Consider the following 25,991-nt stretch of genomic DNA (forward strand, 5'->3'; position numbering starts at 1 on the left):
ACAGTGAGCCACAGTGGAGAATGGCAAGGAAGAGAGACACCTTCGTGGCTTCCCTGGAGGCGCAGTGGTTAAGAATCCGCCTGCCAATGCAGGGACACGGGTTCGAACCCTGGTCCGGGAAGATCCCACATGCTGCCGGAGCAACTAAGCCCGTGCACCACAACTACTAAAGCCTGCGCACCTAGAGCCCGTGCTCCGCCACGAGAAGCCACCGCAATGAGAAGCCCGCGCACCGCAGCAAAGAGTAGCCCCCGCTCGCCGCAACTAGAGAAAGCCCGCGCACAGCAGCAAGGACCCGGCGCAGCCAAAAATAAATAAATTAATAAATTTAAAAGAAAAGTAAAAGAGGGACACCTTCTCCCTTAGGCCTTCCCCCCCGCCCCGGTCTCTCAGCCTAGGGACGTGTGCCGTGGCACCAGAAGGAGCAGAAGTGTGGGTGTCAGGGCTGGGGGGTGGGCAGTGACAGCAACGAGCACAGGGTCTTTTCAGGTGATGAAATTGCTTGGGTACTGGATCAAGGTGATGGGCACTCACAGTTGTGAATGTACTTAGCGCCACTGAACTGTACACCTTTAAATGGTCAAAAGGCAAATTTTGTTATGTGTATTTTACCACAGTAACACAAACAGCAATGGGAAGGAAACAGAAGCTATTCAGTGAGAAGAAATTTTTAAAAGGAAAAATGACCATTGATAACCTCAGGGAGAGAACGAGAGTGTGGGTCTGTCACCTTCCTCATGGGGCATAATTATACATGCCTGTCTCACAAGCACACACACACACGTACTCACCCCCCCCCCCCCACGCACACACACACCACATCTGTAACCGCAGACAACCAGCATGCTTGTCACGGCAGTGCGGACATCCCGGTGTGACCTCGGGCCCAGCCATTTCTTCTCCTGAAAACGGAGACCAAGGCTCCCCCCAGGATTCAGTAAAAACACTCGCACACGTCCAGGGGTCCCAACGTCAGGGTCCTAAACTTTGTGCTGCATAAAGGGAAAGTGAGCCGTCATGTTGGAGCCATCCCGGTTTTCCAAAGCCCTTTTAGGGAGCCCAGACAAGATCAAACCCAGGGAACTCTCAGAGCCTCCCTAGCCGCCTTCCTATCATTAATTAGCCGGCTGTGTTGATTTCCCCCAAATGCTGAGGTTTCAGGTCGTAACTGTGTCCAGGGCTGGGTCTGACCCAGCCACCCGCAGAGCCGAGCCATGCACAGGATGCCTTTGAATGCCAGGGCAGGAATGCCGCTGGGGAAGCCCGGCTTGGGATTCAGAAGGAGGGAACATGGGATTTGCCTCACGCCTGCCGCCTCTGGTCTGGCACGCTGGAACCCAGTGAGATCCAACCAAACCCTGTGTATTGTTTGCGGGGGCCCCATAACAGAGAACCACAGACTGGGTGTCTTAAAACAGCAGACAATTGTCTGGTTGGCGTGGGAGTCTGGAATCGAGGTGTCGGCAGGCCGTGCTCCCTCTGCAACCTGTAGGGGTCCTTCCTTGACCCTCTGTGCCTTTGTCTCCTCATCAGGACCCCAGCCGTGTTCGGTTAGGGTCCGCCCCACTCCATCTTGACTTTATCTCTGATCACATCTGTGATGACGGTTGCCAGGGAAGGTCACATTCTGAAGTCCCTGGCTTCAGGACTTCAGCATATCTCTTCCGGGGGACACAATTCAGCCCATAACACCCAGCAGTCCCTCTGCACCCCAGCCCCTCTGGGAACCTCTTGGTGCCTCCTGAAACGCACAGTGACTGTTTGCTCCCGAGGATCGGGACGCTCCGCAGGGACCTCTCCAAAGCCCTGGCTTTCACGGTTTAAAGGAAGCCTAACACTGTGGCCATGGTTTTAATTAAAGGTTGATGGGCCATGTCCTGACATCATCAATAAAACCAGCAAAATAAAAAGAAATAACTTAATAAGAGGCGTGGGAGGGCAGCCCAGGATTTGTCATGAAATTGCATGATGTAGCAATAAAACGCCATTGTAGAGAACGCTGGCAGGGTTCGGGCTGCCCAGCGTGTCCTTCGTTTGCTAAGAAGTTCCACTCCCTCCCATCGACTTTCTGCGGCGCCTCCAGCCCAGACAGTGCCCCCGAATGTGGAATCTGATTTGCTCCCAAGTTGGGTGAACTGAGCAGGTTAATTCCAAACCACTGGGTCTGAGTCAAGTTCTTTTCTGGAAATCGTGCCCTGAAATTACCAGCACCCGCACGCAGTGGGGGCCGTGGTGTGATGATATCTCTGTGTGTCACTGTGCCGCCTGCCTGGGCAACCAGCCTGAGACTCCAGAACAGAAGCCAGAGGGGATTCCAGGGTTTAGAATTAGGCTCAGCCTTAAAAATGGGGTTGGGGACGTCCCTGGCTGGATTCATCCGTGGCTGTCATTTCCCTCAAGTTCACGGATAAACAGAAGTTCTGTAATATTTTTCACTTCCACGTCCCTGTCTTCATGGTTTAGAAAATTTGCTTTCTTGGGAACTAGAAAGGTTGGGGGGATTATGTGACCTTCTGCGAGTAGCCATTTAGGAGGAACGCTGATTAGCAGGGACAAGTGTTGATACCACGGGGAGGCAGGTGAACGCGGGGCTGCCCTTTCCCGCAGGCTGTGCCCTGTTGTGTGTTTCACCAAAGCACCAGGCCAAGGGGGCTGGAGCCAGCTTGGGTCCGGCTGGCCATGACATGAACCACTGGGACTGCTTCTAGCAGAGCGGTGACTTTTTGCAATTTTCCCACCCAGAGGGGGTGCCCCTACCTAATTCGCACAAAGATGCCTTATAGGCGAGCATCGCTCTGGTCAAAAGAATTTGACCATCAAATACAAAAGGAGGGTGGACACACCACTTTCCAGTTGAACTCATGCACTCGTTCATTCCACAGTGTTTTTCTGAGCATCTGTTAATGCACTGGGAAGTCTGCTATCTGAGGGAAGGAGGGCAGGAAGAAGCAGGGCCCTTCTGGATCTCAGAGGACACAATTTGAACCAATGGGTAGACGTTATATGGAGGCTGATCGCAGATGGAAAACACACACACCAGGATGCCTCTTGGAGAGGTAGTTTAGAATCATCTAGAAAGTGGAAGCTGTGTACATTTCATTCCAGGTGTATCCCCTGGAGAAACCCGGGTCCAGGTGCACAAGACAGTCCACGGCAGCGTGATCATCAGGTGCCCCAGCTGGAAACAACACAAATATGTAAGAACAGTCACTCCAGTGGGTGACGGTGGTGCCATCTATAAGAATGACGGTGAATGGCCGCAGATGAACTCGTGAACGCGGTGAATGGCCGCAGATGAACTCGTGAACGCGGTGAATGGACGCAGATGAACTCGTGAACGCGGTGAATGGCCGCAGATGAACTCGTGAACGCGGTGAATGGCCGCAGATGAACTCGTGAACGCGGTGGCAAGCAAAGGAAGCAAGTCACCAATACACAGCCACTAAGACGGTGCTTCGTAGAATTCAAACGCAGCAGGGCTCTCTTACATGTTCACGGCCGGACACGCATGTGCTACGTGCGAAGTAGGGCAGGGACGGCGCTCGTGGAGGCTGGGGCCGTGGACAGCTCTGGAGCGAGGAGCTGCCCCAAGGAATGAGTGGGGAAATGCAGACTGAGCCCTAACCAGCTGGGAGCCTCTAGCAATTGCGGACGCAGGACAGACACGGGGGCCGGTGATGTGGCAGGAACGTCTGAGGCTACCCTCTTGGCTCTGCACACAAGGGAGGGCCTCTGGCCAGCCTGGTCAGGGGCAGGCAGAGCTGTGACTCAGAGCATCCTTCTCCTCTGCTTGGCCTGGAAAGGGAAAATGTGAGGCCATTTTTAGGGAATCTGCTGCTTCCAGACGTAGGCTGCATCATCCCTGCCTCTAGAAGGAAGGAGGTGAGGCAGGGGGCATGGCAGGTGGGAGGACCTGATGTCCCATTTGGGGCAAAGGGGCTTGGAGAGGTGGCAGGGCTGTGGCGGACACACCCCTTCTCCGGGGTAAACCACGCTGCTCCCTTTGGGTCCTGACATCCCAGGTGAACCTGCTCTCTTGGCCAACTCATGAGGTCTTGCACTGGATGACCCCTCCTCCCCTGGAAGTCTTTCCTGGTGTGTCAAAGGAGGTGGATTTGCCCCTGTAGGCCGAGGCTGCTGCTCCTAAGATACCCATCTAGTCAGAGTCCCCAGCCAGGCCCCCAACCACGGTGCTCAGACGCAGGTGGTACACTAAACAGACGGCACCCTGAGCCCTTGGAGCCCCCACTGTCGCTAGCTGTCAGTGTTGTGTTAACTCCAGAATACCTTCTCTCACTGACCCTTCATCCCACCTAAATCCACTCTTATTTTGGTCGTTGAGGTCTTGAAGCATCCAATTAGAAATAAACAGCCCCATGGTGGAGTCACAGCCACCATCTCTCCAGCGTAACTCAAAATAATGGCTGATATTTACCCAAAGTCCATGGCATGCCAGGCCCCCTGCAGTGTGCTTAATGTACCCCAGCTGATTTGATCCTTCAAAACCCCTATGATATCGGCACTGCTGTATCCCCCATGTAAAGGATGAGGAGGGGCTTCCCTGGTGGCGCAGTGGTTGAGAATCTGCCTGCCAATGCAGGGGACATGGGTTCGAGCCCTGGTCTGGGAAGATCCCACATGCCACAGAGCAACTGGGCCCATGAGCCACAACTACTGAGCCTGCGCGTCTGGAGCTTGTGCTCCGCAACAAGAGAGGCCGCGATAGTGAGAGGCCCGCGCACCGCGATGAAGAGCGGCCCCCGCTCGCCGCAACTAGAGAAAGCCCTTGCACAGAAACGAAGACCCAACACAGCCAAAAATAAATAAATTTATAAAAAAAAAAAGAAGGATGAGGAAACCGAGGCACCAGGCAGTCAGGGAATCTGCTCTTGGACACAGCTGGGATTGGAACCTAGGTCTTCTGGCTCCAGAGTCTGAGCTTTGAGCCATTGCACTGTCATCCTGGTTTGGTTTAATGGGTCCAGTGTGGTAGCCATGGTAGCTACTAGCCATGTATGGCCATTTAAATGTAAATACATTAAAATCAAACCAATGAAAATTCAGTTCCTTGGTTGCACTAGCTAGTTTAGGCCCAGGGGCCGGGGTGCATTCTCTGAGGTGGTGACATTGGAGTGATGGCTGGATGGTGGAAACGAGCTGCTTTTGTGAATCGCCAGGGAAGAGTGAGTGCCTGAGACTGATCAGCATATTCCGAAAACCCCAGCTGGAAAGGTTCTAGTGGTGGAGAAACAGGAGGAAGGGCCCCGAGGCCAGGGCAGGGCTGCTCTAGGGTCAGGCCGTGGAGATGGACAGGACCAAACCCCAGAGGGCGTGTGGGCTGCGGTGAGGAATTTCCCATCTACTCCACGTGCAAAGCTTGTTGCATTAATGCCTCCAGTCATGGATTCGTGGGAGACATTGGCAGTGTTAATGCTTTTCCGGGTTCCCAGTCCAAACGGGATCACTTGTACTTGCTTTAGATGAACACGCAATAAAAAATGCTGCAGAAAAGATGCTCCCCGCCCTTCCTGGTGGGTTCTCTCTTGAAGGGAGTGAACTGCATTTGCCGTTTCCACACCCTACCTGAACTTGGCCTTTTCTCCCAGCTGCTTCTCCTCTGGATGCAGGGAGGTCCATCAGGTCTGGGTCTGAGGAGCTGGACTCAGTTTCCAAAGCAAAGAGAGACACAGAGACGACAGCAGAGATGTCTGTCTCAACACAGGCAGGAGCTGCCCGGGGGTCGGGTGAGATGCAGATGGCTGGGTGGACATGAGGTGGGCTGACTGCACCCTGTACATTGAGGGCATTTGCTTTCCTGCGCAGGGACCCCCTCTGGAAGGACCCTCGAGGGAGTGATGGCTTCACGAGTCTCCTCCAGGGGAGGCTGGGTGGCCAGAGACTGTGGTGGCAGGGGAGTTGTTTTGCACTGAAAACCCTTTTGTACCTTGTAAATTTTGTTCCGGGTTCATGTGTTAGCCATTCGGAACGTGTGCAAATACACAGCAATTTCTGTGTGTTAATCTGGTATCCTGCTACCTTGCTAAATTCATTTATCAGTTCTGGTAGTTTTTGTGTGGAGTCTTTAGGGTTTTCTATAAATAGTATCACGTCATCTGCATATAATGACACGTTCACCTTTTCCCTTCCAATTTGGATACCTTCTATTTCTTTTTCTTGTCCGATTGCTGTAGCAAGGACTTCCAATACTCTGTTGAATAGAAGAGGTGAGAGTGGGCCTCCTTGGCTTGTCCCAGATTTTAGCAGGAACGCCTTCAGCTTTTCATCATTGAGTATTATGTTGGCTGTGAGTTTGTCATAAATAGCTTTTATTATGTTGAGGTATGTTCCCTCTATACCCACTTTGGTAAGAGTTTTTATCATGATTGGATGTTGAATTTTGTCAAATGCTTTTTCTGTATCTGTTGAGATGATCATGTGTTTTTTGTCTTTTCTTTTGTTTATGTGGCGCATCACATTGATTTGCATATGTTGAACCATCCTTGTGAACTTGGGATGAATCCCACTTGGTCAGGGTGTACGAGCTTTTTCATGTGTTTGCTAATATTTTGTTGAGAATTTTTGTATCTATGTTCCTCAGAGATATTGGCCTGTAATTTTCTTTTTTGATGGTATCTTTGTCTGGTTTTGGTATCGGGGGTAGACAACAAAATGGTTTTAAGTAGAAGCTGATGGCTATCTCTCATGAGGTCCAACTCTATGGGAACATGGCATTTCACAAGGATTCATTGTTTCATGGTGAGATCGTATAATTGTATAGAACCTTGGGTCTAAAGAAGAACGTTAAAGATCTGGCCCAACCCCCATGTCACAGACAGATAGACATATCCAGAGAAGTCGGAGGTGCTCCTGAGGCCACACAGCTGGTTTGGGGCGCAAATGGGATTAACATGCAGACCGTTTGTCACCAGCCTCTGTTCCTGGAAGATGCTCTGATAGGCCAGATGCTCTCCCTGGAACTTTCCATTTCTAAGTTTCTAGAAGCCTGTAATGAAAAAAGAAAACGTAGCCCCTGTAATGGCTTCCACGTTTTCAGAAAGAAAAATGGAGATTTATAATCTGACCAGGGTCTGTGGGCGATTTCTACATGCAAGAATCTGGCAGACAATGTTCCCTGATGCATGAGGTGGTGATGTTTGGGGCCATGTGCATGGTTTATGGCAAGACTGGGGGACTGGGAGATTTTTCGGCAAATCCCAAACATAGCCATATATGGAGGATTTTATGCAAAGTAGCTGACTAGGATCTAATGCTGTAATTAATGGAATGAATACAAAATGCTTTTGTGATTTGTTATTATTGAGCCTTGCTTGTGTAGCAGTTACCTTGTGTCAAGAACCATTCTGAGCACTTCACAGAAATTAACCTGTGCAGTGTGAGCACTGTGTCGTGGTAATTTCAGGTGTGAATTTTGGAGTCATGTAGACATGGATTTAAATACTCGTTCTGCCATTCTTATTAATTATGTGACCGAAGTCAAGTTACTTGACCTCTCTGAGCCTCTGCTTCATTCGTCCATAAAATGGGAACGTTCCCAACTGTCTCACAGACTTGCAAGAAATGAGGCAAGCTCTTAGTTTGAACCGTATAAAGTACTGACTTTCGACCTGTTTTCATTTACAAAACTAGCACTTTCATATGGTTCAAATACATAAAGAGCTTAGCTGAACGCCAGCACTTGGAAAGCACTGAATAAATAATAGCTTTTTTTTTTTTCAACTTTAGCTTGAGAGGAGCTAAAATACAAGAACGCTTTCTGCATTGCTGTACGCATTTTCCTTAAGTGCTTTGATGGGCCCTTTTGCCCCAAATTATTCTTCAACAAGACTCACTAAAATAACTGAAAGGCGTTCACTGAGATCCAGCCTTTGAAAGAGAGAAAATTTTTGATGGTGATTTTTGAGTTTCCATAAGCTCTCGTTTCCAATGGCTTCAGCTCCGGTTGAATAAGGCTGCTCAGAGCAGGCGGCTCTGAGGTGGGCAGTTTAGGTCATGAATCAGGAACGAAGAGCCCCCAAGGCGGGCTCCTGATGATGCAAATTCCTCAGCCCCATGTCGTCCTTGCAAGGTGGGGGGTCCCATCACAGCCCTTTGACAAATGCACAGCTCCTGGGCCAGGGAACCACAGGAGGTGAGATTCACATGGGCTAATTATATCAGAAGATAGATACCCTCCCCAGAGAGAGACCCTTTCTAGTCCCTTTCCTGCCAAAAACACCATAGCAACCAACATGGAAATGCCATTCTGTCCCTCAGATGTCAGCGCCTTTCTCTGGGACGGAGAGCAGATGTGTGTGCAGATTGCGACCTCCTACCCGAATGGAGAGGTGGCCCACATGCCCAGGTCACACTGCTCACTTCAAGGGAAAAGTGTCAAAGAGCATTGACATTTGGGGGCTCAGGAGGAACCCAAAAGTATGGCTTCAGGAGCTCAGTGACCACTGGTCAGGAGTGAAATCGGAAGCCTTCCATTCCCGCAGAAAAGAGCCATGGCCCTGCCGTGCCGTGAATTCTCAGCACCATTTTCAACACCAGCTATGTTTTTACATGTGTTTAGAGTAGCGTCACGGGTCTAAATCATCATCACTAAATTGTGTAATTATCCACTCAGTGCGTCACCCATGTCGAGGATGGTATGAAGAATGTTTAATGGGTAGAATTCCTGGGGGTTTATACTTGAGAGTCCCGTCTGCCAGCGCAGTCACCCTGGGTGATTGCATTGCTTTCTGATGCAGTAATGGCCAAACGCTGGTGTAGTGACCTGGTCAACATACATCACGCCAATCACGGAGAAGCCTGAAGTGTCTGTGCACTCAGCTGCCGCCGCCCACGTCCCCACCAGCCGCTTGCTGACTCCAGTGTTACAGATCCTCAACCACAGGGTGCCCCCACCATGTAGCAATCCTTACCTGCTTTATCAATAAGCATTATAATTGTGAAAGAAAGTTACCAGGAAAACAGATGCTTGATTACGTCATAAAGATAGAGCATAAAACACACATTCAACCACTGATGACACAAAACATTTCATTTTTACCCTGTGGAAATCAGAATACCCTATACAATACTCTCCACGTGTAAATGAGCAGTATAACTTTAGAGAAGGTTGAAAAGGAACCTGGTTCAAAGCTCCTTGAAGATCTGATTTGAAGGCTGTGCTGGGAAAATACAAGATAAGTCTGGAGCATCTGGTAGTGCCAGAAATTAAAGTGTGTGTTTTTGAAAAAAAGATGGGCAGTGTCAAGAGGGCACAGAAGTCAGTAATCCAAAAGATCTTCCAATGGCCAAAATGGAACCATTTGACAACAAAATAAATAATGAGAGCATTGGGTTATTACCCGAACAACAAAATAAATGTCCATGAGCCCATCCTGATATAAATAGATGATTGAATAAATAAATAAATGGAAGAGAAGGGACAAATCCTTCCTACAAAAGAATTCCACATAATAAATGTACAAGGAATGAGGGAAATCAGAAATCATCGTTAGGAAGAGTTGCTGTGGCAAGATCTACCGATGATGCTGAAGTTAGTAGGTGGGAATTTAAGAGAAGCAGAATAGCTGCAGAGCCTCAAAGTGTCTCCCCTAAAAGATGTATCGATTGCTGTTACGGTTGTAGCCGTATGTCCACAAATTCTCGGATACTCTGCCCTCCAAGACGTGCAGCTTAAATATGGGCTGGACTTGGTGACTCTCTCCTAACCAAATAGAGCATGGGAGGGGAGAACAGGGAACTTTCAGTGGAGGAAGCTGGCAGGCATCGCCCAAAGTGATCAAGTGATCGTCACCCATGATAAGCCATTCAGACAGCATGCACCTCCCGATAGGTGGGATGAGAAGGACACATCCATTCTGTGACATTCTTCCCCCAAATCCATATCCTCAAGTCTAATCATGAGCAAACAGTACACAAACCCAATATAAGGGACATTCTGCAAAAGATCTGACCAGGACTCTTCAGAGCATTATGGTCACAAAAAAGAAGGGAGGTCTGGGAAACCGTCACAGACAGGGAAGCCTAAGGAGATGTGACAACTAGATGTGACGTGGTGCCCTGGATGGGATCCTGGAGCATGAAGAGGGCCTTCGTGGGAAACAGAGATCCCAGTGAGGTCGTGTCTTAGTACTGTAGCTGTGTTGGTTTCTCCATCTTGATCAAGGTCCACGGGTCAGGTGTGAAGTTACCTTTAGTGGGTGGACTGTATTCAGAAACTCTCTTTACTAATCTTGCAACTCTGAAAACCTAAAATTATTTCCAAATGGAAGGTTTTAAAAATATACATGGTTCGCAAGTTTTCTTCCCCTACATTGACTATCACCATGCTGTGATAAGATCACTTACTTTTAATAAAAGAGGAGAAAAATGAGCTGGCACCCTCATATGCTGCCCGGGGTCAGGGGGGTGGGTACCACCTGGAACAACCAGTTTGGAAAACAGTTTGGGAAGAGCTGCTGAACCTAATCTGAGCCACCCTAGGACGCAACAATCCCGCTCCTAGGTATGTGCTCAACAAAACTGCGTGTGTATGTGTGGGTGGGGGGTGTGCCGAAAGACACGCGCAGAAATGTCCATAGCAACTTCATTCAGAATGGCCCCACACTGAAAGCAGCGCAAATGTCCATCAACACGAGGATGGAAAATACGTTGTGACGTATTCGCACACTGGAATAGCGTCCAGCAGAGGGTCTCAGAGTGGGGTGCAGGGACCCTGGGAGTCCCCGAGACTCTTTCAGGGGATCTGAGAGAGCATTTTCATAACATCACCAAGATCCGTTTGCTTTCATACTCCCATCGCAAGAGCATCTGGAGGAGAATTCCAGAAGAACTCCTGCGTGACGTGACATCGCAGCAGACAGGATGAAGGGGCAGATGTGAGAGCCCAGCTCTCCTCTGTTGAGTGAGACACAGAGAGATTTGTAAAAAGGCAAAACAAGGGCACTCCACTCACTGCATGTTTTGAAAATGTAGTCATTTTTATTAAAACATGTTATTTATAATAACACGTAGTGTGTTTATTACTTTTCCAAATAAGCTAATAAGTATGTTTCTAAATTTCTCCATTTTGTTAAATTTCAGTATACATTCATAGACATAAAGAAAGTGAAAGTGTGCTGAGACCAAAGGCTTTGAGAAGTGCTGCCGTTTCACAGTGAGAAAGTCGGGGCTGCATGCTGCGGGCCGGACGGGCGTCACAGCCCTTATGCTAAGTGAGAGAGGAACGGTCGCAGCCCGGTCAAAGGCTCAGAAACAGCCAGAACCTCTCCTGCGAGAGCGACCAGAACAGGGGGCTCCTCTGCGGGGGGAACGACCTGGGTGGGGACACAGGACAGCCTTGAGGGCTGGCGGGCGTCTGGCTCTCAAGCCGGGTCATGGTTACGCAGGCGCGTCCGCTTTGCAAAGTTTATAGAGCTTAAGCTTTGCGCCCTTTTACCCTATGTCTGTTATCCTTCACTCAAAAATCCCCCCAAAGAGGGACGCTCTTGTCTTAACACTTGAAATAACTGCACTGCTGGACACTCAGCCCCACGGCCAAGCTTTGGGACCAGGTGGCCCTGAGTTCACTGACTAACCTAAGTCACTGCCCAGGCCCCTGGGCTGGTGATCGGGGTCGGGGTGGGGAACCACGGGAGTGAAATCACGCCCTCCACCCCCCTGCCACCCCGCTCCTTCCTCCCCTGCATGAGCAGCTGGCCCGTGAATGTCTCTTGACCATGAGGTCCCTTAACCCACCGCAGGGAAGGAGTTTGCTGCCCCACACCTCCCCCCACGTCAAGCCCGCCCTTGGCGTCAGTGGCCAGGAATGTTCAGTTACTGCCCCAGAAAACCGTGCCGGCTCTAAGACCCACCTCTAAACTGCATGGGATACATTGGCCTGGGCCCCCGATGGCCCAAGCCCCTCACTTATCATTGTTACTCATGAGTTCAGGAAACGTGCTGCTGGATCTTTCCTCTCCCGACAAAAATGCCCCAAACCTCCGTGGGCCTCCCTGCCCGCCCCCAGGATGAATTACACCGGCTCGTAAGCACACGACTGTCACTCCCCTGCTGCTCACAGCTGGGGCCATATTTCAAATAGCAATTAATTGACGACAAATAGTAATTAATGGGCCACATTCCTCCTTCAGTGAAGTACACAATTTCGTGCTCCTCGCACTGGGGATGGGCCACACTCTTGTTTTCTTTTAATCTGATTTGAAAGAGGAGCGCTCTCTGGGCGGCAGGGACAGAGCCGGGTCCCCTGTGAGTTCATCGGTGTGGCATGCGCGGCCTCACTGCGCTCAGATATGAAAAGTCAACCGTCAGGGCCCTGCAGGGGCCTCGGGGGCGCGGGTGAGGAGCTTAATGAGCCGTGGTCCCAATTTATTAAAAATCATAAATATTCTCCTTGGAGGCCGGGGGCAGCTTCTGGCTGCTATGTGTATGTGTGTACATGTGTGTGCGTGTACATGTGTGCACGTGTATGTGGGGGGGGACTGATTTCCTTTCTTTTTGTTTTTTGAATTTTATTTTATTTATTTTTTTATACAGCAGGTTCTTATTAGTTATCCATTTTATACATATTAGTGCATACATGTCAATCCCAACCTCTGTGGGACTGATTTTCAACGAGTGTGACCGAGCAGGCAAACCTCACTTGGAAGCAGGGTTTTGGATGTGGCCCACGTTTAAGTGCATGTCCCAGCATGTCCCTTGAGAAGGCCCCTCACCTTGCTTATGACAAGAGTGTCATGAAGTAACTGTACATCCTCATTATTCACTTGGCCCAATATTTGCTAGGTTCCTACTGGATTCTCAACCATGTGCTCAACACAGGAAATAAAAATGGGTCAGACACGGCCCTTTTCATCAAGGAGTTCACAGTCTCCCTGGGGAGAATGACAGGGACATTTGACATGTGGAGACATAATGATTACATAATAATAGTAATAACAACCAGCATATTAGGGTCACAGAAGAGCATTGCAATAACGTAAACATCTGTGATATAGTAATGTATGCATTTCTTGACAAATACATTCAATAACAAGATGTCGACTGTAATTTCGAACGAGGATAGACAAAGTTTCAAGGTATCCACAACAACGGAAATGTGATATGAAAATATCTGATTTCTGCAGGGGAGAAGTTTCCTTGGTGCTGCTACGCTGCCATCATTTGCTGCCCGCATTCATGTCGGAAGCAACATCTATGATTCAGCGAGAGGTTAGTGCAAATAATGGTAGAATGTTTTTCCCATCCTAGTTTGTGGACCTCCTGGGTTCCCCGTGGTCCAAGGGTGCAGGTCATGAACCCCTGCTGCAGGAGGTGAGAGCTGCAGTGCGGGAGAGGCCTGGGTCCCTGAGCTGCACTTTGGAGGGGAGAGCCGCCCGCTGGCCTAAGGAGTGACGTTCAGCTGGACCCCTGTCTTTGCTTCTGAGTCCCGAGCAGCAAGCGGAATGGGGGGAGAGCAGCTCTTAAAATCCTAACTGAACATAACCAGTTCCCAGATTCAAATTCAACCCTGTAGCTGGTGTTCTGGTGCTTCACTGCATTCCAAGCGGGTCTGTGTGTCACATACTCTGTCTCAAGGGAGGAATAAAGGCATCGTCTTAAGATTTGCCAAGGCATGCAATTACTTGAAAAAGCCCCAAACAGTCCAGGCCAAAGAGCTTTTTTCTGTGAGCAGTCTGGAAATCTAACTTTAGACGGTGTAGTTGAAATTGCTTTGAATACAATAGGGATGGAAGGAAGGGAGAGCTAAGAATTTTCAGTGGAGCGCCTTTATGTGTTAAGTGCTGTAGGAGATGCTTTTCACTGTCACTGTCTCACTGTACACTGTCTCATTTAGCTGGAAGGCTCTGGCGCTGCCTCACTGCAGAAAAGCATTTCAATGGATTAGGGTGCAAGTAGCACATATCCAGGCTAGTTTAAGCGTTAATTTGAATTTATGGACCCATGTAAGTGGAGAACCCAGAGGTCAGGCGAGCTTCAGGCTCGGTTTGTTCCAGCAGTTGACAGTGCCACCAGACTTGTGCTTCTCTTTCTCTAGGGCAGCTCCACCTACACAATGACTTCCCTCGAGGTGGTCAGGTGGCTGCCAACTGCACCAGATTCCACGCTTCCTTCTTCACCTACAGGAGAGGAGACGGGGTGTCTCCCCCACCTCACCCAACCCAAGTCCCGAGATTTGCTCTGATTGGATGGGTTTATGTTGCAGCCCCATTCTTGAATCCATAACGGCGTCAAAGCACGTTGAAGTATGTGATTTTTCCAAACCACCTGGGGCCTGAACAAATCACATGACTAGGAGGTTCAGGTTCCTCGCAGGAAGGAAGGAAAGAAGGGGGATCACAGATTCTGAGAAGCAGTGAATTACAGCCACTGCAAACAAAACAAAACAAAACAAAACCCCAACAACAACTAACAATAACAGCAAACTTCTGATTATCAAACTGCGTGGGTCCAGTACCATGCTGCATAACCATCGCATTCTGTGCGCGCCCTGCAGGCTTTATCTCATTTCAGTCTCAAAACCCCTCAGCTGTAGACACTTCATCTCCCCATTTTGTAGATGAGCAAACTGGGACCCAAGAGGTGCGGTGCTCTAAGTGTCTGTGTCTCGTCGGCGTCAGGTCTCCTGGGGAACCAGGTCCAGACGCCTCCCTGGAGGCCCCGCCCACTCTCAGCCTTGGTTTCCCCATCTGCAAAATGAGTTGGGGTAACTTTATCACCCCTAAGGGCCTTCACCATTCTGATGTTCTAGGCTGCTTGAATCTTACCCTTCTTGGGAGTTGAAGCCTCGGCGCTCACCCTCTGTGTTGCCTTTAGCATCCATGACCCCTGGGTCTTGGGCTCCCTGCGGATGACGTAAGGAGCTCAGAGGTCGGAGGAGTGGCTCTGTGAGTGGCTGTGCTCAGGGCACACACAGCATATTTCAGGCATGCCTTCTTGGAGGGTGGGGAGATATCAGCACCCCTTCCCAAGGGTGGGGTGGGGAAAAGACTCCCCATCTCAAGGGAAAAGTTCCTAGTCTGTCGGCCTAGACATGGGGAAGGAAGCCCAGGAGCAAAGCTAGCCTCACCTGCAGCCTCTCCACACGTGACAAGGGCTGCATTTTAAATGCGCTTTTTCAGAAGAGCATCAGGTGAAATGGTCACCCAAGCAGGGGGCGACCCGGAATAGCCAACTGCAGGCTGCTCTTTCCTCGAGAGCATCTGGGGCTTTCAGCTTTGCTGAGACACTGTGTCCCACAGTAACCAGGTCCATCCAACCAAACTGACGGATGAAACAGAAAAACTCACTCAAAGCCAGGGAACTTTGCTTTCACAGCGTTATAACCACTGAGGACCAGGACAGACATTGGCTTAAGTGGACATATTCATGCGTCAGTTACAGAAGAACTAGAACACTGATTATGTCAACTCAATCGTCACCAAAGTAGCTTTCTTCATTATTTAAAATTTTTATTGGTTTATAACATTATATAAGTTTCATGTGTGCAGGATTCCATTTGTACTTCTGTCCACACTCAGCATGCACGCCACCAGAACTCTAGTTTCCTTCCATCTCATACTGTTGACCCCCACCACCCGTTTTGCCCTCCCAGCATTATGCACAATACCTGAGATACAGAAGCAACCTAAGCGTCCATCGACAGAGGAATGGATAAAGAAGATGTGGTACATTTGTACAATGGAATATTACTCAGCCGTAAAAACGATGAAATCTTGCCATTTGCAACAACATGGATGGACCAAAATATCTTTTTAAAAATGGATTCTGGGGACTTCCCTGGTGGCACAGTGGTTAAGAATCCGCCTGCCAATGCAGGGGACACGGGTTCGAGCCCTGGTCCGGGAAGATCCCACGTGCCGTGGAGCAGCTAAGCCGGTGCACCACAACTACTGAGCCTGCACTCTAAAGCCCGGGAGCCACAACTGCTGAGCCCACGTGCCACAACTGCTGAAGCCCACGCGCCTAGAGCTCATACTCCACAACACGAGAAGCCACCGCAATGAGAAGCCTGCGCGATGCAAGGAAGAGTAACCCCTGCTCACCGCAACTAGAGAAAGCCTGCGTGCAGCAATGAAGACACAACGTAGCCAAAAACTAAAAACAAAAATAAAATGGATTCTGGAGTCAAATGCTCACTCACTGACTACCTGGCAGTTTGTCCAGACATGTATGTAACGTGGTTGTCGACCATGAGAGCAGAGTCAGTGGTGTGCTGACTAGTGTTAACAGCCAGTTCTCTGGGCGGAAGCAGTGCTTGCTCATGGCCGTGGTGTAACTACTCTGTCTGTGGCTGATTTCAAGCTGCCTGTGGGACCTCACTGGGAACACATAGTCATCAGGTCTGGAGAGCCCATGCTGGGCGACTCCAGCACACCACTGCCTGGAAGGAGTGTACCATTCATTTTTCATGCAAACTAGGATGGCTTGGAGGGTACAAAGGGAGTGCAGTTGATGACTACACTGGACAACGGGCATAAACCAGGACACTCCCAGGCAAAGTGGGGCGCACCGGTCCCCCTCATTAGAGATCAGAGAGACCTGACATCCTCCCATTTTTCAGATGAGGGAAATGAGACTCGAAAGGCAGGATAACTTGCCCAAGATATGGAATATGTTACCTAATATCCCAACTGTTGTACCTTCATCAAGAGCACCTCAAATGGCAAAAATGAAGAAAAATAATACCAGCTGGCTGCACTGGGAGAAAAGCCATAGTGTCTGCTGGATGCAAGAGGAGACCAAGGGGGTCTACTCAGGGTCTTCGGGGAGAATGTGCACTGGCTACACCTAGTGATCCACGAAATTGCTCTTACCCTGAATACTCGCCCATCACCTGCCCTCTGAAGGCGGGCGCGCATCAAAAGCCACACATTTAGACACGCGCACACCCTGCCCTGTGATGTGGGGCAGGGGACAGCGGCCTGCGGGGGAGGAGCCTGAGTCCAGCCTCGTCTCTGCCTTGACTGCCTGGGGTCCGCAGGCTCCTTGCTTCTCCTCTCCTCTGCATTTCAGATTCCTTACTTAACATAAGGACATTAGCTTAAAAGGTGCATTTTGTTTTGCCCAGAGGATGATTTTGTTGTGTTTTTTTTTTTTAAAGAAATGCACTCAGGACCTGTGTCCACCAATCCTGAAACATCCCCACTCCCTGGCTCTCCCGATCCTCTGATGGCTTGTTGCACTTGATTAAGTTCCACGACCGGCACATTTCCTAAACCTAGGCTGCCAGATTTAGCAGATTTAGTGTAAGCTTGTCCCATGTCGTATTTAGGACATACTTATACTCTAACAAGTACTCTTTTTTAGTCTGAAATTCAAATTTCACTGGGCATCTTGCATCTCATCTGGAAATTTTACAGAGGCGTTTGAGCGTCACATACCTAGACTAGAGTCTCTAAGGCATATTCCAGCTCTAAACGTTCATAAACATCCACTAATTCATTCAACAAGCATTTACTGGTTACCTATGGCATGTGCATTTTTGCCCTCTGGAAAATACAGTGGAGTCCTTATCTAAGCCCAGAATCTACGTAGTTCAGTCTCAAAAATCCATTGCAATCCAAATACACAGTATACCAATCAAAAGTAATTTCAGAATAACTCCGATACTTTACTTACTTTTCTTTAAAACCACAAAGGGACTTGGACCTGCCACCCCTAACAGCATGCCTGGAAAGACCCTCCTTGTCCTCCTTTCCCTGTGTGCCCAGATGCTGCATCAGAGCTGTGCACGCTGAAGGTCCTTCCCAAACTCCACTCTGAGCCCTGAGCCGCTTTCCTCTCCCCCCAGCCCCTCATTCCATTATTATGCTGTAGACCTAGCTGCTCATTCGCTGAAGACTCTCCTTTGGGAAGAGAAAGGCAGTGTTGGCGATTTTAGAATATTCTGCAGTGGCCTCAAGGGACAGAGGAAACCCATGAACACATCTGTGTTTGGAATTTGTGTCCTGTTATCTGAGCATTTGGAAACCGTGTTCCCGCCCTCAAGAGAACTTACCAGCTACACAGGGCACAAGATATACTCAGTAAAATAAGTTGAAAATAGAGTTGCAGGGCAGCAGCATTTCAACACTGGGAAATAAATACGAAAGAAATAAAACCAGAGGACGAAGTCAAGGTAGGCTAGAGGAAGGCAGACGATGTTCTTGAGTGATCTGTAGCTGACAGCATCGGGGCACTGCCTAACCTCTTCCAGCTCTCGGCACTCCCATCTCATTGGTGGAGGGCTGTCCGAGGTCCCCAGAGTCCGTTCTGCCTACACACATGCATGGCGGGACAGAGTTCCAGGGACTTAACCACCCTCCCCCCACGCAGGAGCAGCCCGCAGTCAGTGACTAATGGGGTTGGCGTGTCAATACCCCAGCTCCCTCCCTTGGGTGCGACAATCCTGAGGTCTGTGCTCTACATCATTTCCCAGATGAACTTGCTTGATAGTGACACCTCCAGCCCTCCCCAGTTGACTCTGTCCCTTCTCTGGGTCCCTTCTCCACCTGCCCACTCCCCTGCTGGTGTTCCCTAGGATCACCACCCAAATAGACAACTCACATTAGAATCCTTGTCCTGGGGCAGCTTCTGGGGATCTCAAACACGACAGACACGAATAGCCCAAAGGATTGGCCAAACTCACCTCTGAGGTCAGAAGGAGACACCAACCCAGGAAGGGAAAGGTCCCAGAGGTTTGCCTAAAGAACATATTTTCTGCAGGTAGAGGCCTGCCATTGACCCCTTCCCTCTCGAGAGCTCAGCAGCCCAACTAGAGTAGGTGCATCCTCTCCTCCCACTCACAGATGGAGCAGAGGAGCTCAGAAAGACTTGGGGCATTTCCCCATGAATTTCTCTTCCTGGTTTTGCCTTCTCCCGCCTCTGGCTCTTTCTATTCTACAAAACAGAAGCTGGGATCACAGCTGTGCTTACTAATGGGTACTATCTGAATAAGGATGATAACACCAGTAATAGCAACATATCCTTAAAGAGGGCTTACTCTGTGCCCCGCACTGGGTGAAGCACTTTACATACATCGCTCTCCCTCCCACCCCCGGCGTTTCATCTTCACAGCCAATGATGTGGTACTTTTAATATCCCCGCTTTACATATGAAGAGTGTAAACCTCTGAGGCTCAGAGATATTAACTGACTTTCCAAGGGCACACAGCAGGGATGGGAGGAGCAACCTGGCTCCAGAGCTCACGCTCTTGAGATGCCAAGACCAAATGGACCATGACCACAGAGGCCGTAACTGACCCAGAACCAAACAGAGGCAACCAGAGAGAGTCCACTCTAACTAGCCTTTCCTGGACATGCCCTTGGGTGCAGTTGACCGAAGAGCAGATGTTAGCCTCCAGACTCTTCATCTGGTGGGTGCATCGGCCTCAAGCTCCTCAGAGGTTCCAGACAGGGAAACAGCACAGCCTCTTTGGTGTGGAAACACGTGCTGAGGGATTTCTTTCAAGTTTCCCATTATTTCCTAGTTTTTTCTGGATGGAAAACCCACGAATGAGGAAGGTGGTATGCTTCAGCCCCCAGTGCCTGACAAAATCTACAGGGCAGAATCAGCAGTGGGAATTAGAGAACGCTAACCCCTCCTGGAATCTTCCATGGAACGGATTCAAGCTGCTTCTCATCTTACCCAGATCTTTCCGCCCACTACTGGAAGAGAACACGACGTGTTACGTTTCTGAACCACTCGATCCTGTGATCCACCGATGATCCCCAGCGCTGGCTGGCCAGCCTTTCACCATTCTTCCCCGTCGACAGCTGCACCGCCTGGCCTGCTGCTGCCTGCCGGGGAGACCTGTGAGGCCGCCTCAAGGCGAGACGTGAACCCGGGAACCTCATAAGCATTTTGTTCACACAACTTGGCCTTCTTGTGAACTCGCAGCCCACTTCTGTTCAACTGACCCCCAAATTGCCTGGGTCACTGAGACAGGCCTGAAGGCCGCGGTTATAGCCCTGAGCTTGGGCTTCCAGCTACAGCCCAACACACATGGGCTCGGAATCCTGATCGGGTTACGGAATGAGCGAGAAAAAACTCTGAATGCGGACAGAATCGTGCAGCCAAACTGGCGTCCCCATCCCACTGGAGTGTGTGGGAACCAGAAGGATCAAGCTCGATCGGCCTGTTTTCCCTAAGAAAATGGCCACAAGGTCATTCTGCTGGGACCTCCTGCCTTGAGATGGTTCACGTCAGCCCCATTCGGAGCTCTGGCTGATGGGAACCTAAACACCTAGAGAGTCATCACGCCTCTACCAGGGAGAGCCCTGAAATGTTCTCTTCTCGTCGGGAGCAGAGGAAGTGCCTTCTGGGGGAGGGCCTGTAGGGAACCCAGACGAGGGAAGGGACTCAGCATTTAGCACCCCCCACCTCAGCCCGGAGTTGGTCCACACAATAAGGAAGGGACAACTGGGCGCTAGGGGATGTGGAGCTGGGGAGAGCCCCAAAGTGGGGTTCACAGTGGGTGCTGGCCCCCTCGTCACCGTGTGACCCTGGGCCAGTTGCTTTCCCTCTCTGGGCCTGGGTTTGCTTGTCAATAATAACCATAACAGTAACAACCACAATAATAATAATAATTGCTGACTTTTAACAGTAATCAGTGCCCTTGTCCTGTTGTTTGCCTGGATCGTCTTCCTTGAACACCCCAACAGTAATGCTGTGAGGGAGGCATTAGCATCTGTCTGTTTTTATCGATGGGGAAACTCATTTCACGTGCTTAAGAGTAATCTGCAGCATTTGTTTAAACAAATGCAGAGTCCCCTTCCATTCGATGTGCCAGGCGTCTAGTATTCTGCTGCAAAGAGTCTGCGAGGTTCTGGGAAACACCACCAAACTGAATCGGGAGGCCTACGCGTCCTACCCGCCAGCCCCCTCCCCACGCCCCGTGAAGCGTCCCCCTTGTCAGGGCCGGGAAGCTCCAGGCTTCTGTGAGACAATGTGGTCGCCATATGCAGGGCACCCAGCACAGGCACGCTGGGTAAATGTTATTACAACGATAACAATGATTCCACTTAGGATAACAACGATGGAAATCTGCATTAAACGACTTTAAACCGCTGATACCTTCCCCTTTCCCCACTCACAGAGAAGAAAGGGATGCGAATTTGTCACTTGAACCAGCAGCTGTGGTTCATCTGGACTTCATCTTTTCTGCTATCATCTTTATTAGCAGGATTTTTTTTTAATGAGTAAGTTTTGAACTACCAGGTGTTTTGAATTTTTGTCTTGTTCTCTTGCATACAGGAGGAAATTCAAATAGAGAGCGACGTATTAATAAAAACCCAGTGGGAGGAAAGTGCAGCCTCTCCCCCATGGGGGTGCCTCTGCTCTCCCTGCGGGTCCCCCAGTTCTGGCCGAAGTCCCCAGCTCAGCCACTAGGAGTCGATCTGGGGGGCGTAATCTATTCCCCAGGCACCTGGCTGCTTCAGGCCCCGAGTCATCTGTGAGCTCACACAGCTGCAGCGCTGCCCCCTCCCCGTGAATTCCCACTGAGGGTAGACTCAGTGTGATCGCCCCCTTGCCCTGAGCTGATCCCTAGCAAGGAGGGCACAGACTCACAGGCCTGTCCTGGTTATTCCTGTAGAATCTGCTCCCCATGCTAGCTGGGGAAAGAAAGGAGAGAAAGAAGATGCAGTCTCTAGTGGGACCCCTGAAAAAGTCCTGGACCAGCTCTCCACCATGAGGAATAATCGCAACCGAGCACGCTGCCCCATGCGGGACCCGGGAGAGGCTGTAAGCCCCAGCTCGGCCCCACGAAGGGGTCCTGGTCGTCCCCAACCAGCGAGGCTCAGAGAGCAGCTAACCCAGGGGATTGCAAGGTCCAAACGCATGCCCCTGCCCAGCGACGGGCACAGATGGCGCCTCTGCACAGCCTGGAAGAAAGAGGACATCGGCCTTTCCCCAGGGGAAAGTCTGTCCACTTCTCTGGGGCTCTGGAGTCTGCTGGTGGCTTTTCCAGGCTCATTCTTATCTCCGAAAATCTGGGCAAGGACAGGAGGAGGAAGCAAAGCTGGGCTTTCTTTTTTTTTTTTTTTTGTCTCTTATTGGTAGCTTCGGGGAAAGGGTCTGTGCAGGAGGTTGAAATTAACTAAAATGAGGTGGGGATTAGTGTGGGACCCCACTGGCCAGGTAATCCTGGGAAATGAGGGCGGACTTCAGCTCAGCACAGGCCAAGCCTCCCTTCTGGGACAGAATTAGACTTAAGAAGCCACTTGCTGATAAGGGTTAATCCATGGCTAAACGGGACGGTACCAGAAGCAATTAACATTCCTCGACTCAGTTTCCCTTTGTCTGCAGAGCACTTGCTCAGGGAGCACAGTCCCCACTTGGCCGCAATGAGTGCATCCACTCGACTTTCCATCCAGCATTGTCTCCCCGGGGTGGGGACACGCTGGGGCCGCATTTAAGCTGCTGTGTCATCTGGGTCACCCCCATCTCCCTGTGTGCTTGCCCTAAACAGTGACTCCTGAGACACAGAGAAGCACTGCAGATCAGCAGAAGGCAGTGTCAGGGATTTTCTGTGATGGTCTCCAAAACAGAAATGGAATGAAGAAGCCAGTTATGGACTGAGAGTCTGTGGATGTCGAAGGGAAGACAGTTTTTCCCGTGTTTTGGGTTTTTCTTTTTTACTGACACTCACCCCTCACTACTCCCAAAACAGACCCCAAATGTCTTATCTCATTGGGAAAATTACAAAAAACGAGAAGGCCAAAGAAGGTTCCGGAATGCAAAACCTCCAGAATATTCAAGTAACGATTAATGAGGAACAAGAACAAGTCAAAGAAGGAAGCCGGTCCACGTGTGAGCCTCGGATGGAGGCGTGGTTTCAGCGCCGCGAGAGTTTTGTGTCTGATTTGGTCTGGGAAAAGAGAACTGGGGGTGGGGAGGGGAATGTTCTGGAAAATGAATTCTTAGTGGCTGTGAAAAGTGAAGAAGGTGGGGTACCTTCCGTTGTCATAGATTATTACGTATTATTTATAGCTTATTGCTCACTATTTACTTATGATAGATTATTATTTAGTTATTATAGATTATTATTAAGCCCCTCCTTTAAATGAATGCATCCCTTCACAGTGCCTGATTCCAGATTCTCGCCTATAATTGCACTATTTTGAGATTCAGCAATGACCCGAATGACAGCCCGGCTTAGTTGCAATGACCCATAGTGGTTAGCAACAGCCCCCGTACGACACCTGCGTGAGTGTAACAAGTCACTGCCACCCTGCTGGCTGCGTCCCGCTCCCCTGCTCCCCTCTCTGCCTGGGCACGAGCACGACGTCTCCCACTGTCCTGCTGTGAAATTACAGATTGCCGGTATTTTCCCAGCCTGGCTCCGCCTGGCTCACCACACGGCCCTGTCACCGTTTCCTCTAATAGCTGTTATGCGCAGAACTTCTTGATATCCAGTTTGAGTTTCCTTTGCCTCATTCATTCCATTCGTCTTAACTATGCTGCCCAGCACCACAGAGTAAGTTCCCACTTTCCTTGGAAGGAAAAGGTTCTTCTTCGTTCGTCCGTCCAGGGCACTCATTACATGTTAATTGTAGATGAGAAATGTCAATAAACAGAGGGCATTTCAGTTTAGCAGTGGCCACTGTGAGTCAGAGCTAAGAGACAAGTGGGGGAGCTTGGCATCCGTTGAAACAGAAAGGTGAGGACCACAGTCCTAATAGCCAGCATCGAGCCACAGTTAAGGGGCTGGAAGCTCGGACACGCTCGCTCTTGCTGTGTCCTCAGCACAGCCTCATGAGGTCTGCATTACAGTGTCCATCTATCACAGACGTGGAAACAGAGTCTCAGAGAGCTAAAGTTAACGTGCCCAGGGTCACACAGCTCAGAGAGAAACGAGCTCCTGACAGCAGATCCTTTCTACTGCCTTCCGTAGATGATCAGAAAAGGATTGGATCATGGGTTGCTCTCCTGGTCCAGTAAACAGCTGAAGTTGTGTGTTTGTGTGAGACGTCAACGAGGGAAAGCAGGTGTGGCACCAGCAGGCTCAGGACGGCGTCCAGGACACCTTCGGGACGGCAGGTTCCCTCCGTGCCTGGCACTGAGTCCTGGGCCTGCTGTAAATCCAGAGCCAGGCCCATGCCCTGGACTCACCTTCAAGTTCCCTTTGAAACCTGCAACACTTCTTAACAAAGTCAAGCCTGTTTCCTTCCTGCTTCTCATTTTTCATCCACGCTCATACCACAAAGACCCTTTCAGAAAACACCGTCAGGCACAAACCCACCAGCCTCACCAAGAGAATTCGAGATAAGGTTGAAAAACCCCATTCACTGAGGCCAGGGCTTTTTCCCGTTTTCCACAAACCTGGCCCAGGCTCCCAAGCCTGTTGCTCCGTGGTATGTGAGCACCTCGTTCCTTTGGGTGGGGAGGGTGGGCAGGCTGCAGAGCCTCGGCTGACTAAGGAAGGAGAAAGAGGAGGGGCTGTGTGGAAACTGCATCTGAAGTAGCTGTTATAATGGTTCATGTTCACGGGGGCTGCCCTGAGCCAGACACCGCACTAAGAGCCGCTCACACATCGTCTCCACCCTTGTTATCAAATGACACACTCGGCACTTAATGCTGTGTAACAAATGACCCTGAGATCGCAGAGGCTTCCAGTAGCAAATATGTGTTTCTTTCTCTCAGATCTGTAAGCCGGGTGGCTCTGCTGTGGGCCAGGTTTAGATCTGCTCCACGTGTTGCCTATTCTAAGACCAGCAGCTACACGGGCATGCTTTTCCAGTGATGGTGGCAGGAATGCAAGAGGGTGAAGAGGAATCCACTGTGGCTCTCCAGGTCTTGGTTCAGAACTCACACGCTGTCACTCCTGCCCACACGCCACTAACCAAAGCCATCACCAAGGGGGAGAGAAGTACACCCCAGCCACAGTGATGGCCAGCAAGGTACAGAGGAGAGGCTGTCGTGAGCAGGTAACAGAACGGAGGAGGAACTGCAGGCTGACAGAGGTAATCGCTGGTGAGCAGTGGCAGGGCCAGTGGATGGCTCCAGAGCCCAGTGCCAAGGTGGACGCTCTGAACTGGAGGGAAAGATGCTCCAGTATTCCAGGCAGAGGCCCTCACCGCCTCAGGGTGGCCTTCTAGACCAGAGCAGCTCCCTTTGTCACTGGACGCAGCAGAGGACAGATCTTTAGTTGGAGCCGGACTGCAGAGGTCCAAATCCTGGCTTTGTGTGGCCTCAGTTTCCTTACCTGTAAAATGGGAGCAACACTGAACCTACAGCACAGGGTTATCATGAGGATAAAAGGGGTTGGTATTTATGGAATGCCAGAGGAGTGCCTGACCCACAGGAAGCGCTGCATGAATTTGCGCAATCTCACGGAATCAAACAAAAACACATCCATCACTGCAGGCTGGGCAGCGAGAAGGCTGGACACATGACAGTCCAGGCTGCAGGCGTCAGACGGAGGGACACTGCGGGCTCACTGAGCACCTTCCAGGAAACGTTCACGGGGTCTTAAGGAGCATGAGACCCAGTCCCTTGTGTCTCGTCCACCCATGGGGGGGATCTAGCCTAGCGGTTGAGAGTGCTGGTTTTAGAGTCAGTCAGCCTGGGCCCTGGTGCTCACGGTGTGACTTTGGACAGAGACCTTGCACCCTCGGAGCTCGGCTTCCTCTTCTGTGAGTTCCACGTTGGGCCAGCGTCGCTGGGGATGAAACAAGATGAAGAGAGGCAGGTCAGGTGCAGGGAGGGGCAGCGGGGAGGCCCGAACCGTGTCCTAGTCACGCAGATGCTCGAGGCACAGACAAGCAACAGTGCCACTGTCCTCACTCGATTCTGCTTGTTTTGTGAGATAGTTACTTTTCATAAAACATGTTTTCATTTTAACATAAAATGAAGTGAATCAATTAATGAATTTTTTATATTACTTAGTTTTATTTTCTAATGTGATAAATAGGATAGGAAAAGCTCTTCAAGATCCTGAATCAAAGGACCTGCTGTAGAGCACGAGGAACTCTCCTCAATACTCTGCAATGGCC

At 50.2% G+C, this 25,991-nt stretch overlaps 1 non-coding gene across 1 annotated transcript in view; it reads left to right on the forward strand.

The window, feature by feature from the left end:
• The window catches only part of LOC101274056 (uncharacterized), a 116,334-nt gene that overhangs the window by 61,994 nt on the left and 28,349 nt on the right, over nt 1–25,991 (forward strand). Inside the window, exon 3 of the transcript XR_007474541.1 lies at nt 13,140–13,224. This is a non-coding gene — a transcript (uncharacterized LOC101274056). The remainder of the gene's footprint in view (nt 1–13,139; nt 13,225–25,991) is intronic.

The sequence above is a fragment of the Orcinus orca genome, chromosome 20, assembly GCF_937001465.1.
Source record: "Orcinus orca chromosome 20, mOrcOrc1.1, whole genome shotgun sequence".
Taxonomy (NCBI): Eukaryota; Metazoa; Chordata; class Mammalia; order Artiodactyla; family Delphinidae; genus Orcinus; species Orcinus orca.